The sequence below is a fragment of the Amphiprion ocellaris genome, chromosome 20 (assembly GCF_022539595.1).
Source record: "Amphiprion ocellaris isolate individual 3 ecotype Okinawa chromosome 20, ASM2253959v1, whole genome shotgun sequence".
Lineage (NCBI taxonomy): Eukaryota > Metazoa > Chordata > Actinopteri > Pomacentridae > Amphiprion > Amphiprion ocellaris.
Genome location: NC_072785.1, coordinates 19646661 through 19662093, shown reverse-complemented (window position 1 = coordinate 19662093; position 15433 = coordinate 19646661). Strand labels below are relative to the sequence as shown.

Below are 15433 nucleotides of genomic sequence, written 5' to 3'. Positions count from 1 at the left end.
GAAGAGAATAACCACAAGATCACATTGAATCGCAGAGCCCAGTTTTGATTATTATATACAGATGACTAAAAGAGCATAAAATTATGTTTGCAAACTCAATTAACATGCAGCCTTTGAAAACACTGCCATGTGAGCAAGCATGTTTCTGTAAAACTAGAAGAATGCTTGTAATTTGAGTGTGTTGTCAGTAATTGGTATGCAAATGTCAGCGTCTGCTGTAAAGTCTAAATACAGACTTTCATTATGGAAATTTGTCAGCAGTTTTGTAAAGGAAGTCCATTTTAGTGACGATCTGGGCTAAAGGAAAGAGACAGTCCTCAAAGCAGGAGAGGCCTCTTTAATTTGTGGAGACTATAGAATTAATGCTCTACCAGTCTGCCCATCTGTGACTTATTTAAAGTGTGCTGAAACATATACTGTGCTAAATGTTGCCACACACATGCCAAATGCTACCAGCAAATAAGGTAGTTAATTTTTTTGGCTCAAATTCTTATTAGGTGATAATAAGAGGATGACTCTTCTCTCAAATATGCAAGCGGTAAACCACCATACTGTCTGTTGGTCTGGAGAGGAAAATCCTCCTTGAAACTCAGCTGGATTCCTGAAGTGAACGGATTCTGTGCTTAGACAGAAGATCAAAAAGGAGCATGCTTACTAACTGCAGCTTAGACCTGATTCAAACGAGTTCTGACAGAATATGGTTATTATTTTAGTTCTCATAAAACATATCAGTATTCGCCTTTGAAGGATTAAGCTTATGTTCTTTTTTGTTTTTGTTAGTGTCAACAAATCAATGCTGAAAGACAAAAAAAACAGCAGTATATGAATCCATCTCTCAGGATTTTGACTTTTCTCCCTTGTCTGTGGCCTCAAGCAATGGCTCCTCTATTTTACAAAAGGCTTGCCATTTTCCTAAAACAACTGCTCACTGTAGCTTTAAGCAAACATTACTCATGAAAAGAGAAATTATCACATTTGCTCAGGACTATTTTCAGCTGCAGATGAATACATATTTTCTGCCCTACAGTCAGTATTTATGGCAGTAGAACAGCGTATGTGGAATCAAAATAAACTACAGTCGGCATGTTCTTGGTAAAGAAGAAGCATGCAATAGTGTCTGTCAGCGATGTTTTTTAAAATAGTGCTTTGAGCAACAGCGGAAGTCTACGGCACAGATGTCAAAAGTAAATATATTTTGAATGCAAAAGGAATGTGTTGCTTGTAGGATCAGTTCTTTGATAGTTTCTTTCTTTTTGATAAAAAGACAAATCACCCAAGTTATTCTTTTACTTTCATTTTCTTTTACCTCTCTGACCCTCCTAACACAGTTATATGCTGTTGTTATGCAAATTCATTGCAGTGGTACTGAGAGGTTCCTTTTTCACATTTTCATTTCAGTGACCACATACAGTTCCTAAAATTTATATTTCAATTACAGTAATAAAGCTTCTGCACATGTTCCACTGAAGGATCAAGGTTCCAGTTCCAGTTCACTGTAGAGAACATAAAGTTAAATGCTAGCTTGTTTGCATATAATACATGTGTAATTGGAAGCACATGGGCTCTCTTTATAAAATGATAAGTTCATCTTTTAAATGGCACAAGATAAAAAAAAGTACTCTATTATTATTTTATTAGCTTAGCCCTAAATAAGAACTTCTTTCTAGCTATCGCAGTTTTAGATTTCCCACAGTCAAAGTAGGAAAAATAACAAAGAAGTTAATTTTCCTGCAAGAAGTATATCTGACTTTGACATGTTGACATTAAGTGATGATAGTTTTCAGATGGAGGCATGTTTTGATGTGGAAATTAATGAACTATATGTTGTACAAAATTAAAGCTGAAAACATACATAAAGTATAAAATACGCAGATTTACATTTACTATATAAACAGCAATCATGCAGCTGGTTTTCCATCCCTTCCTTTAAAGTATTTGGATTGTATTTCCTGTGTGACTGTCTCGCCTTGCTGTGTTCTTGTTTACTGTATATGTCTTGCACAAGAGCCTCACGCTCATCACCTCAGCATTCAGATGAGATAGCGCAAAGTGGAGCACACAGGTCTGTGGGTGCAGAGCTGGAGCACGTTGAACCTGTTGCTCTGCTGAATGCTGCATGTGTGCAGGAGGACCGGCAATGTCACCACGTGGCGAGCCGAAGAGATAATGCAACAAAAGGTGAAAGGTAAACAACAATGCCTGCCATTAATCAGCCTCCTGACCTTGCCCTGCTGCTGCCACTCCCTGAGCGTTTGTGACAACGGCGCCAGTCAGAGCTGCCAACCCCTATCACTTGTCTGATTTTAAGGAACTCGCTGGCCGATAACCAAGACGGGCTCATGTCTAAATCAACACAAATTTGCATCGACCTATTGACTTTAGCAACATCCGGGATGGAATAAAACATATACATAGCCGTCTGACCTTTCCCATATTGACAGTATCATCAGGTTTAAACAGCCAATATTTCTGTTTGGTGTGTTCGTGAGCAGTCAGCTCGAAAGCAGCTGAGAGAGAGCGAAAAAGAAAGAGGGCCCTTTGAAGAAAACGGAGTGCAGCCAGTTGTGGAGAACCATGCATGTTGCTGTTATTGGTGCTTTTCACTCAAACGCGCCTCTCCCATCTCAGCACTCGCACGCAGCATTGACCCAAAGGGTGGCTGTTAATTTGGCATGGCAAAAACATGGGTTTAAACTGAATGAAGGGTCTGATATGGCCACTCCACTGGGAGGAGAGAGCAGCGCCACAAGGCAGACCAAATGACATCACGGCAATTTGAAAATAACCAAAGGACGGCATGATGTGTGCATCCTGAATAATTCAGAAAATGATTTGTATAGAGGAAAATAGTTAATAATGAGAGCACAGGAGGGTTGTGTTGTTGAAAGTTAAGGTTTCAGTTTTCATATTATAAAATATCAGAGGCTTGTCTGTTACAGGTTTATTAAATATGTTGTGCATTTTTGTGCAGTTTATGATACATTTTGCCACAAAACAGTCTCTGACATCAAATATGAGGAGCATATCACATATATAACACACTGTATATAGAAATCACTGGAATACACTGTTGAAAATGCACTCTAAACTGAGACACAAAATAGAAAAAAAAAATTAATGAAATGTATAAGACTCCACTGAGAACAAGATACTAATCTATGTGGGTGGCTACTGGCGGTCCTCTCAGTCATCACTCTTCATTGCAGACTGAGACAACCGCCAGTCACACTTCCAAGCCACAATAACAAGGTGGGCCTCTGTAGAAATGCTTAAACCGCGTTCAGTTGTCTAGTGAGCCCTCAGTCTTTCAGCTCCAATACTCTGCCTGTCATGGTGTGAAACCCTAATGAGAAACACAATCATTTTTTTGTTTTCTGGTTGAGAAGCATTGTAGTAGCTTAGTAAAGAAATGTGGATATTTTGGCAAACTGAAAAGAATACACTGAAGTAATTCTTTATATTTTACCCCAACAATGGCTTCCATGCTTGCAAACTAATTCTACATTTAACACTAATTAATAGCTTGTGAATAAAATAATAATATAAGGCAACAGTTTATTTACAAATGATTTGCAAAAAGTTTCAATACCATAAGAAATCTGACTTTAGATACAATATGTTATATATAACTTTTCAACTATTTCTACAAAATACACTGTATATTGTGTAACCTGACAACATGGTTTTGTTTATCCCACTGTAACATCTCACAATAAGGAAAAATATTTGCTCTATGCGTTTCTTCATGGGAAATGACAAAGAAAAGCCGTTAACCACCTCCTCCGCAGCTCTCTGTGCATTGCTAGCTGAGACAGACAAAAGGTGAGTGTCAGAGCGATGGAGGAAGAGTTTGTCTTCTCTTCCTGCTCTCAGCGGCACAATAATGAAGAGGATGTCTCCGTGCACACTTGGGCTATCCATTACTGAGTTAACAAGGTCTCGGCTACTCAACAAGTGAAATCCAAGGCCGTCCGTCCGTCCGTCTATCACATGGAAGGAAAAACAAATAAACACACATGTGAATTTGTTGAGGTTTTACTCAGGGGCCGATGTGTGCCAAAGAATGCTGAGTCTTTGTCCATTAAAAACAGGACACTGTATGGATACGCCATCATGCCATCTTGGGTCCACCTGCAAATGCAAACAGGGAAATTCTTAGAGGAAAGCTTACATTTCCCCCCAAAGAAAAGTTTGTTTCTGCTAGACTGACTGGTGGACCCAATGAAAACACACAGAGAAAAGCAAAGTGAAGCGCCTCCGTGCTGCTCGGTTAAGACTCTCAATTCAGTGTGCAGCAGGCTGATCGGTCCACTCCAAACTTCCAGAGAGATTTAGACAAAAATGTCCTATTAACCACTGCAAAGCAACTTATAAAAACATCCATATGTGGAGAGCTTCATTGCATAGATTTCATGTCCTAAGTTCAAAATGAAAGAGCTCATTTATTCAAATATGTTGATGGTGTTTGAAATTGAGACACTTCTATTCAACTAAAGTATTTAAATGCTACTTTGGATTTAATATTCTTTAATCTTAAAATATTTTTAGCACAAAAAATATTTTACATAAAAACATTTAATCTAATGCAATACATTGTGAAAGACTGAACCAGTTGTTCTCAGATAGCTTAGTTCTACCCAGACAAGTAAAATCATCCAGTACAAACACATAAAAAACACAGAAAAGAGAAAAATTGAAAACATTAATACAAGGTTAATTTTTTTCTTTGCTCTTTCAGATATCAGATTTACCTTCCGAATCATTGGACCCAATAACCTAACTATGTATAAAATAGTTAAACCTTGTGAAAAATTGTAATTACAGACTGCAACATCTGTATTACCAATGCAATGTAATTGTGTATCACTGGTCCCTTTTTATTTTTGCTTTAGTGAATTTCATTAAATTCAGCTAAAAATATTTCTGCTAAAAAATTAACATTTTGTAATTACCACACCTTTATATGTAATGAAGCACTTGTTTATACTGTTGTGGCATTCGTACATAAGTAAGCTATTTAAATACATTTTCCAACATTAAAATCTTGAGCCCTTATTCTTCTGTTATTAAGGCCAGCGTGGATCATTACAACAATAAGCAAATTTCATGTTACCAAGGAAGGAATGCAAATCTATATAGAACGCCCCAGTTGCTAACCAGGTAGAACATGTCGTCTTCTGCTAAGGCTGAGCCTTTGGTGCAAGGACTGGAGCTCCAATTTAGTCTGAATGGTTTGCTGCATATCTTCCCACTTCACTCCTCCCCTCTCTGTGTTTTCAGCTCTCCCTATAATATAGGCAAAATGCCTAAAAAACTATCTACGAAAAATAGAAAGTAGTTGAATTCTAAGGTGATTCTATAGGGATGCTTTAAAAATGAAAATTAACAGACACGCTGTTGGTAATTAAGCACCTAAAAACAATACTGCACACACTCAGAACATTAAAGTTCTCCATATATTCTATTTAAATATGACATATTAGTTTGTTTTTTGTGTCTGGTTAGCTTGTCAAGCTGCATTAATTTGACCAAATGAGTTTTTCCAAAACTGTCAACCGACAAGATATGAGCATAAACGCTGAGAAAATCATCTCACTTAGAGTCTGTGCATCACCTGTGGATTTTGCATGTGCCATTTTTGTGTTTTAACTTAGTGTTCAAGAGAGATGTTCAAGTCAGTTCTCCCTACATCCATCCATCCATCCTACTGGCTCAAAGCAGTCATCTCTGCTGTCATCACATGAAGCTGACAGAGAGGTCAGGACAATCTACTTTCTCTATTTAGCATTAATGGAGGAAAGAATATTGATTTCTTTCAGTCCCATCATTGCAGGTGTCTGCCTTTATGGCTAATGTCCTCAACGACCAGTTTCTCATTACACCCTGTTGAGAAAAGAGGACCTTTAAATTTGGTGCATTCCTACGATGCTCTGAAGACTGTGTAATTTTGCAGACTAAATTTAAAGGGGGGGAGGTAAATCAGTTTTTATTCAAAGCAGACCAGACTCAAACAGAGATTCACCGCACTGTGGTCAGACTTCAAACCAACTCATTACTTGCCTTTTTTCATGTTCAGACTGCTGCAAATCCCTCTGAACACAGCTAGAAAAAATAGGAGCATACTGTTGTTGGTTTTCTTTCCATCTTTGTGCAAGACTGTCTCCTTAATAATGTGCACATTGATGGTAAAGCAGCTGATCAGTAATTTGTATGCAAAAATATCATCTTAGTCTGCAATTATTTCATGTATTTAGATTTTTATTTGATTTTTATTTTTTTCTTTTGATCTTTGATCTCTGAGAAAAAATAGTTTCTGGTAATTTCACTTGTAAGTGATTGATGCACAGAGCTCTCAGAAGCGAAGCCTTCAGATCAAACTGAGAGTTAGATTTCATCATTAGAGTTAATCCATCAACAATGCCAGAGCACTGAATAAAGCCAGAGTAAATGAGTTTGTTTGCACTGTCCTGGAGTAAATATTAGTTTGTCCAGATAATGCTACAGGCTGCTGAGGGTTTCCACATTGCTTAAGTTACACCAGCCTCTGTTCTCTTCTACCAGAAGAATGGCTTCCCACTCTTTCTTCTTCTTGAAAGCAAAACATTGGTAGCAGTCTCAAGTGGCTGAAAGTTTTAGTTGATAATCCGGTCTGTCACTCAGGCCCACGGTAAGATTAATGGCAGGGGAACTCCTATCTGGCAAACACCCCACTCAATCAAAACAGATAACTTGGTTTGAGAAGTAGTTTGAAAATACAGAGCTGAAGTGCACAATACTGGTTAAATTAGAATGGGAGAAAATCAGGGGAATATATTGTTTAAAAGTACATTAAGAATAGATGGAGGCAGTATAAACCAGTGCTCTTTATAGTGTTCAGATCGTGGATGAAGTTATAAAAACACTAAATCTAATTCCTCTGTAAGTTGGAATTTACTGAAGAATGTGACTGATGAAAGTGTAGGTATTTGTCTGATCTCACCTTTTGAAGTGACGGGAAGGGAAAATGGAGCCCTCTGCTGCTGAGATCTGCCATCAAACTGCTCTGAAAACACTCTCTTCTGTCTTCCAGTCTGTAGAAATGAACAAGAAAGTGTTTGCTGCTTCATTAAGGTAATGAAAGTGTTGCTCTAAAAGTCAAGACTTTGCAAGTAACATGAATCAACCTCTAAAGGTCAAAGACGAGACCAATAACTCTTTAGATTTTCCTCAAAACTAAATGACCTTGCTTTCTAATTTAAACATGCACTCACTCAACCATGAAAGCAACCAACAAAAATGAGATCCAGCAATACCACACTGACGCATGAGCTGCTGTATGAACAAATCTTGCAGATATGCAGCTGCAAGATAGGCAGACTACTCAGTAATGGAAAATACAGGGTCTAGATATGACATTCACAGAGATAATAGCAGCTTTACGCTAGGCTGAGTACAAAGGGAGCTGAGCATGTCTAATTCCTAGCAGCTCTGCCTTGATCTTTTGTTGCTTCTGCAAGGTATTTTCTGTTTGTTTGTTATGGGACACTGGGCAATTTTATATGCTTGTGAGCATGCTTTATGAGTGCAAACTCATTTGCGCCTTTATTTCTCACTGTAACATCTAAGGAGCCGAAAGTATACCTGGGAGACCGTTTGAAGTCGTCTTAATTGTGAAGGAACACGTTGAGCCGAGCCGATCTCAGATGCTACCCAATGATCTCGCCTCGTTGACTGCCCCTGAAAACCCTGCTCTCACCTCAGACCCACTGATAACCATCTTTAATGAATAGCTCTGTGCTTCAAGGAGTGTCGGCTGATAGAGATCATTTCAGGAACGGTGGGGTTCAGGTCTCAATAACAATCAGGGAATTCCATCTTAACCATTTGGATGTCCTCCACAATGCCACACACTCTGAGATTGTTCTTGCAATGGACCTACACCAAAATAAAACTTGGCACTTGAGAGGCATTCTTGCCCAACTCGAAAACTCCAAGTCTGAACACCCCGGACCCCCTCCCAGCTCCAGGATCTATCTGTCGATGAGAATGCTGACTCTTTGTTGGTGTGCTCTGATCTCAGGAGGAGATACGGCACAGCTAGCCGCCTTATAAAAGGTGGGATGACAAGGCTGGCGAATGGAGGCACAAGCACAGCTCCCTGTGAGTGCGTCTGAAAGGTCTAAATTGAGCCATTTCCCCCAATCTCCTGGGAGAGTCCTTATCGTCTGCGAGATCCAGGGTAGACTGTGTATAATTTGCAAAATACTATGCTGATACTGCAAATGAGGTTTAATAGCTGCTGAGGCCCAGTTAAGCCTCATAATGTAGGTTTGTGGGCTTTGATTTCCAGTAGCAGAGACATTTTCTTGTTGAAAGAAAAAAAACAGAAAAGTCAAGGCATCAGTCAGTGGGTGTCTGCTGTCATAGCTGACTGATTTTTGCAGGATTACTCATCCTGTCATGTCAGAATAATGAGACATGAACAACACCAGTAAACTGCTCTGTACTTTCTTCTTCCCCCGGGGTAGATGAAAACTGTAATTAGTCTAGGATCACTTTGACAAGCTGTCAACCCTAATGCCGTGTTTTGTAACACCCAGGGCACAGTTTGCTAATTTCTAACGCAACTTATCCCTGAACAAGGATGTAAATGAATTGACTTATTACTGTAATCATGGCTGATGCTGTCAACACAGCAATCAATCTTGGCAGAAAATCTACCTTAAGCAGCTGTAATTGTAAAAAGACACATCTGCCCATAGTGACGCCCTCTTACCTGATGCTGAAGCAAGTGAATTAAAAGATTAGACTGCAAGGGTACTTTTGTCTACATTTAAAACTTTTTGTGTGACAAACTGAGACGTGACTTGTAGGTGTTTTGATTCAAACCATTTAGTCTTTTCTGTGTGTTGTAGGAACTGATGTTGGGAGCAGCTGATAACTTTTAATAGTTGTGTTTTAACAAATTTACTGGTTGATACTAACCACCAAGCACTAAACAGCAACTTGCAGGTTGGATTTTGTTTTGTGTAGCATCCGTAAAACCTTTTTTTTTTCACAATGCATCACATTACATCATATATGGGAGTTGTCTTGACCTCAGGAAGCTGAGCAATAGTAGGTGGCAGTGAGTCTGGGTGGCTGTGATTTAGAAAGTTGGTCTTTCTTTCCTAATGACTTTGAATTTCACAATTTTTTATCGTAGGTAATTATATTGTTTGTGCAGGTTGCACAAACTCCAACTTGTGTGGACAAAGAGTCCATACTTTTCTTAACTATGGAGCTAGCTTATTAGCATCACCACTTTATGTGTGGCGCACATTTTAAACAGAAGAAGTATGTTCCTTGAGATACAATAGAGTTGTTAATGAGATGTCTGATTCACAACAGTGTGACACAGATAGCTGGTTTGGTTCCTTCACAGCCACTTCAGGTTTACCAACAAGTTCTGGTACTGGTGCAGGCAAAAGTAGGGGTTACAGATCCATTAGAAATTCAGCTCAGTGAAAATGTGACTTCTGCATTGTAAACTGTTTGCAAACTTCTAAATTAGGCAGTTCACTTCCATCTCTCTCTTTTTTTAAGTGACACCATAAAGCATAGACTTGATTTTTATTAGACAAGTGAAAAAGATTATGACTGATACCAGCTGATCCTAAAGCATTAGTTTCTGGCATCGATATTCCTGCTAGTAATTAAGAATAAAATTATAGTTGTTGAAATTCTATTGTTCTGTGATGTAACACAACTTTAGTTACTGTTAGCTGCCAAGTTTTCCGCCAGTTTTCCTCACTTCACAAATGATTTTTTGCTTCTTTTCTTTTTCATTTTTCTGCACGTTAATACACTGAGGTACCCAACGTGCAAACTGCCCTTTAAGGTATATCTGTCGTTTCACAAAAAACTATCCAATAATTGTCTCTGGAGAGGAATCTCTAGAGGAAAAGTCAGGCAATTGCCAGGTTCACTATATTCCTTCCTCTGGGAAGTGTGAATCTGTATCAGATTTAATGGCCAATAAACCATTTGTTTGTCGTGGAAATACTTCAGTGCCATCACCACTGTTGAAAATTAGGAGGAGGAATTGGAGGCGAGGAAATAAAGAAAAAGCAACAGCAGTTACAATACAACTCCATCAGCTTGCCTGCAGTAAACATATACAGACCACTGTGCCTTGTTCCTATCAGCTTTCCAGCTATATATCTCCAATGCACGTTGTTAGTGTCTTTCTTTCCTCTCCGTTCACCATATACGGCAGCAGTATTAAGTTTCTCATTTATCCTTATAAGACTAGTTTATCTGAGTAAAGAGAAGATAAAGCAGGAGATGAGACACGGTTGAGAGAAGAGCTTTACTACATGTGACAGGTGCTGACTCGCCCTACAGCTGAGGAATGGTTTTCTCACCTCAACCAACAACTAGTGAGATTTTGGTAAGTGTGGAAACCCTAAACTTAAATCCAGTTACTCGAGTTTGTCTGAATACTTTCAGTCCAAACCATGTAACATAGAAACTCAAATCGGAAAAAGTACGAAATCTAATTAATCACTTTTGGGTTAATGGAAGTGAAATGGCACTGGAAGATGCAATCAGCGATAGATTATTCATTCAGGATGAAACAGCTTGGGCTTCCATGAGACCGGAGATAGACCTGAGCAAACACATTCCCATCCGCTAGTGAAAATGGATATGGTGTTGACCTGTCCAGCCACACAAAAGCCTTTCCCAGTACTCAGGTGAGCAGCCCTCTTCCAGTCTGAAATCTCTTAACTAAATATTGTGAGTGTCCCTCTTTATATCTGTGAGCCTGTCTGTTTACCCTCAGATCCAAAGGATTAGGAGATCAACACTGCATGCAGGTGGAAGGACTCCCACTGCTCAGGTAGACAGAGGAAACTCTAATTTCCTATGCATTCTTTTAAAATCTGAGTAATTAAAATTAAATAAATATACATAGCTAATATATATGTATAGTATATTATAGAAAGCAGAAGTTAAGAATAGGCCGAACATTGACATTAAATACTGATTCAGTACAATATTCCTGCAGAGTAGGGGAAAACTGAGCTTGGTTAAAATATCTAATTCGCTTTTAGTCTCAAAATTGTTTAAAAATATGTAATGATTTTACAATTTCACAAATTTAATTTAAATCCTTGTGCTTCTCGACTGACTCAGCCTCCTGAATCCAGTTAAAGGCTTCACTCCAATATTATCCATTCAGCAATTACTGTGAGTTGGATTTAGTTCTGTAATGACCCAACCGAGCTGGCCTGTGCTTCAGTGCTGCACAGTGAGCCAGATGGGAGCAAAGATCCTCATCTGTGGCTAGAGCAACGGAGCGGCAGCCAAAACAAGAATTAGAGTAAACTTCAACATGTCAGCACGTCTTCATATCATTTATTTTCCACTGGTTGGGATGGATGTGGCTAAGATGATTGCTGATGATTTTTGAAAATCCCAGCACACATCCACAGAAACGTGTAGAACACCATCTCTCATGCGCCCAGGGTGTTTTTTTTTTTTTTGCTACAACTCATCTGACTGTAAAACCTTGTCACTCGATGGCATTGTCACTACACCTATCTTACTTTTATTTCTAATCTTTCAAGGGCCATCAGCAGTTCTGTGAAGCGATTCAAACGGGAAGATTATGTTTTGCATACCAATTAAGAACTGCAGTAGGTAAATGCCACCCATGCAAGAGCAAACATGCACTTCATCCCCATTACTGTGAGCATCATTCTTTTAGTCAGCCTATGCAAAACTGCCAAAATGTGCTTTATCCAATCTCAACAAATCTGAAGGGCTGCAGTCTAACTGATTGTGTAGGGTTTGTCCTACATGAGGGCACATTGACTGTGTGCAGTTAAGGGATGTATCTTAATCTAGGAGACATCCACATGGGTGGTAAAAGAAGGAGACGGAAATGGAATCTTGGTTTGCCGTGCATGCAAACACTCGGAAAGTTACATGTCAACTTAAGCATCATTTCTACTCATCATATGGCGCCACTATTTCCATCCTGATCTATAATTTTTCCTATTTAAAAAAATAATAATACAATGTCCAAACCTTTAATTCAGTCTGAGTACAATATTTAGTTTCAAACTCACTGTGATTGGTCCTCGTCCCTCTCCAGCTGCAGACAATGCAGCTGTACTTTAACACTGACCCTGACATCTGCCTCCATGGGGAAGCACAATAGTCTGCCTATTTCCAGCCACTGACCCCTGCTGCCAGGCTGAGGCAGATGGAAAGTGTCTGCTTCTCACAGCTGCCCTCCAGAGGTGCACTTATCTCTTCACCTGATATCATCTTCTCTGCTTCGGCGAAGGATTATTCTCAAGATAGATAACCTGATTAAACTTGCACGAGCCAACTTTGTATGCTGAAAATAAAGAAAGTCCGTGAGACGTGTGAGACAGTGAGAATTCAGTGCATAGAGCGCACTAAGTCACGTGTAGTTGACTTTTTTCAGTCAAAGGTGAACATGTGTGCATGAATACTATATCTCAAATAAAGTTAAGAATTTTTAAGATGATGCCATCAGTCAAGTACACTGTGATCAACTGGGCATAGCATAGCATTAAGTGTGTCAATTCATATGCTGTAAAATGTATTTGTGAGTCCCTATAAAGAGAATTGTTGTTCTGTATGTTCTGTATTGCTGCATGCAGTGTAACGCAATGACCAAACTTCGTACCCGTATTTGTTGGAACCCACCAAGCGGTCAGTGTTGTGCTGTAAATTTTTTCCTTTACTCTTGTGGTGAGCTCTTTTTTCCAAGGACATTTAGCCTAATCCACTTCAGCTGCCTTCATTCAGCGTTGGTAAAAGAAGCCCCGGCACTGACTCTGCTGGTGAAATTGCAAGACTGGTTTTCATAAAACATAAATATCTGTTAAGAGTCTGGGTATGATCCGCTTTTATGAAATGATGAGTAACATTTCCTTATTGTCGCTCGCGCCCCATGCTGCACTGTGAGAAGTTGTTGCCACAGATATGACTCTCGTTTCACATTCTGTGCAGCCCAGTCCTCATGAGAAATACTCACCGTCTCTGCTTTCACAATAGACAAAATTTCCACTGCCTTTAAATGAAACAAAGCACGCAGTGCAATTTAATCTCTCCCTCTTAATAAAATGAAAAATTAAATTGTTCCTAACAAATAGATATGAAGTGCTGTGTGATTTAGAAAACAAAAGAATAACAGAAGAAATACCACATCATCATGGAATCTTTTTATTGAATTATATCTATTTTCTGTGCAAATATTTTGTATTAAGTGTATGTGGGCAACAAATGGATGGACACTCAATCTTTGATTTGTAAGTTGGACTGAAGATATATTTCCAATATTAATGTGAAAAACATTTGTGGCACAACATAGCGGTTCTTGTATTTTATGTGGAAATATTGCAGTCTTTACACATGACTGTTTTGCTGTCTTTTTTCATTCTGAAAGTGTTAAATATACACATCTATTTAAGCAAGCACTTCCTTTTCAAAATAAGCAAATTATGGGGCATCTTCATCATTTGGGATTTAGACATTTGGACAGCCTTATCCCTTTGTGCTACCTTCTGTCGGCGTGCTTTCTCCTCTGAAATGGGAACCGCAGAGAGCTGGGTACAACACTGCTGGGTATTCTACCAGATGGATACTCGGTATGAATCAGGGCTAAGTTTCAGCCAAGGTTTGAATGTGTGTGTTGGACTGCACATTGCATATCTGGGGACCACACAGGTTCCATAAGCATGTCTAAATCTCTCTACTGCCCTCTATCTTTGTCTGAACATCTCCCTCAGGGATCAGGGTCAGAAGTTCAATACCAGCAGGGAACCTGTGTTTGTACGAACACATGTCGTTGAGCTGTTAATTATATTTCAGCATCTCTTCTTTTTTCTTTTTTTTTTAAACTATGAGTAAAATGTCAGTTTTAACATTTCAAATTTTTCAAGAAAATATTTTGTGTTTAATTGCAAATTGGTTAAATGAAATGCTTAATAATGGAGCATCTGAAGTTTTAAATGAAAACACTATAAATACAATTTTATATTTAGAAAATGGTGTCAAGGGTTTCCTCTATCCCCTGTTTTTTTCTTCTGCCTTCAGTTGCAAAAAGTTAAAAGAAAACATACAGCAATAAAATCTCCCAAAATTCATGGGGAACTATACAAACACCTGTGACCAACCAAGTTAAAAAGAAACAGTGTTTCCCAACACTGCTGCTTTCAGCTTCTTACTAGAGCCGCTGGTGATCTACGTCGCCGGCATGTGGTCCCAACCTGCTGCCCCTCTCATATTATCTCAGTAGTGGGAGAAGAAACTCAGCAGTGTGTGAAATGGCCCCCCAGCCAGCGATTGCACACCAACAACAGTGATCCCCGCTCCGTCGTATTCCTGCACAAATACACAGATAAACAGATGATTTCATTACCTGTGGAGCTCGGCGTTGGGAGGAAGGCACCAGTGAGCTCATCCGAGGTGCTGAAGCCTCACCGTTATAAATGAGTTTGTCATACCACCGTGGTTGGCCATAAATGACCTCACCAGACGTGCTGCTGTAATAAACTAAACTAATAAGAATGTGCAGGAAGGAAAACACTGCCTGCAGTGAGCACGGCTACTAAGAAGCAAGAGCTGCCTGCTCAAATCATAAATCTTCCTCTGATAAATCTCAGTGGACGTCTGTCACTCTACATGTGTCGAGAGTAATGCAGGAGCAGCTATGTGGTAAAAGGGGACACACTCACACACTGGACGTCCGCAGTCATGGAGGAAAAGGCCCCTCTACTGTGAAAAGAGACTTCCATATGTACTTGTACCTTCTGTGGCCCTTTAACCTAGAACAGATGTCATCAATAAATACCCCTGGCCCATGGAGGCATTCCAGCGTGTGATCGAGGCTTTTTTTTTTTTTTTGGAGCATGGTAGACTGGCTTGTCTAGCTGGTCAACACCTGACCAAACTGCAAGGTTTACAATATAGATGTGTAAAGTCTCTTTCGTGTAATCATGGGCATAGAGGTGTTTGAGAAACAGCAAAACTTTAAAAAGTCATTGGGTAAAGTAACAGCTTAGCTTACACACACTGCCAGCTCCCGTGGGAGCAGTGTGAGAGCTGCTACAATCTGCCTCTTGTTACAAGGTCTGCTACTAAGTTATGACCTATCGCCTTGCCATTCTAATCTTTCCACAAACATCTGTAAGGAGAGATTTACATGTCCTCTTGTGATTTATTGCAACATGTCTTCGGTTTTCCACTGGCTTTGAAACTGGGACGGGTCCTGTGAAATGTGGCATTTTCATGTTAGTGAGCCGGAGTCAATTGATGTGTTTTTGTCCACTGCCACGCATGCATGGCTCGATTTTGTAATAATTTGGTGATTGATCTGTAGTGTTGTGGTACTCAGAATCACTTGGGCCAATAAGAAATTATTATTTCATGA

The 15433-nt window shown here is 39.3% G+C and overlaps 1 long non-coding RNA gene across 1 annotated transcript; it reads right to left on the bottom strand.

Moving 5' to 3' along the window:
• Positions 1 to 2926: 2926 nt before the first annotated feature.
• Positions 2927 to 7177, bottom strand: LOC129347685 (uncharacterized). Its single transcript, XR_008599895.1, has 2 exons — positions 6980 to 7177; positions 2927 to 4131 (listed from the first exon to the last, which is right to left on the bottom strand). It is a non-coding gene; the product is annotated as an uncharacterized LOC129347685 (long non-coding RNA).
• Positions 7178 to 15433: the final 8256 nt, after the last annotated feature.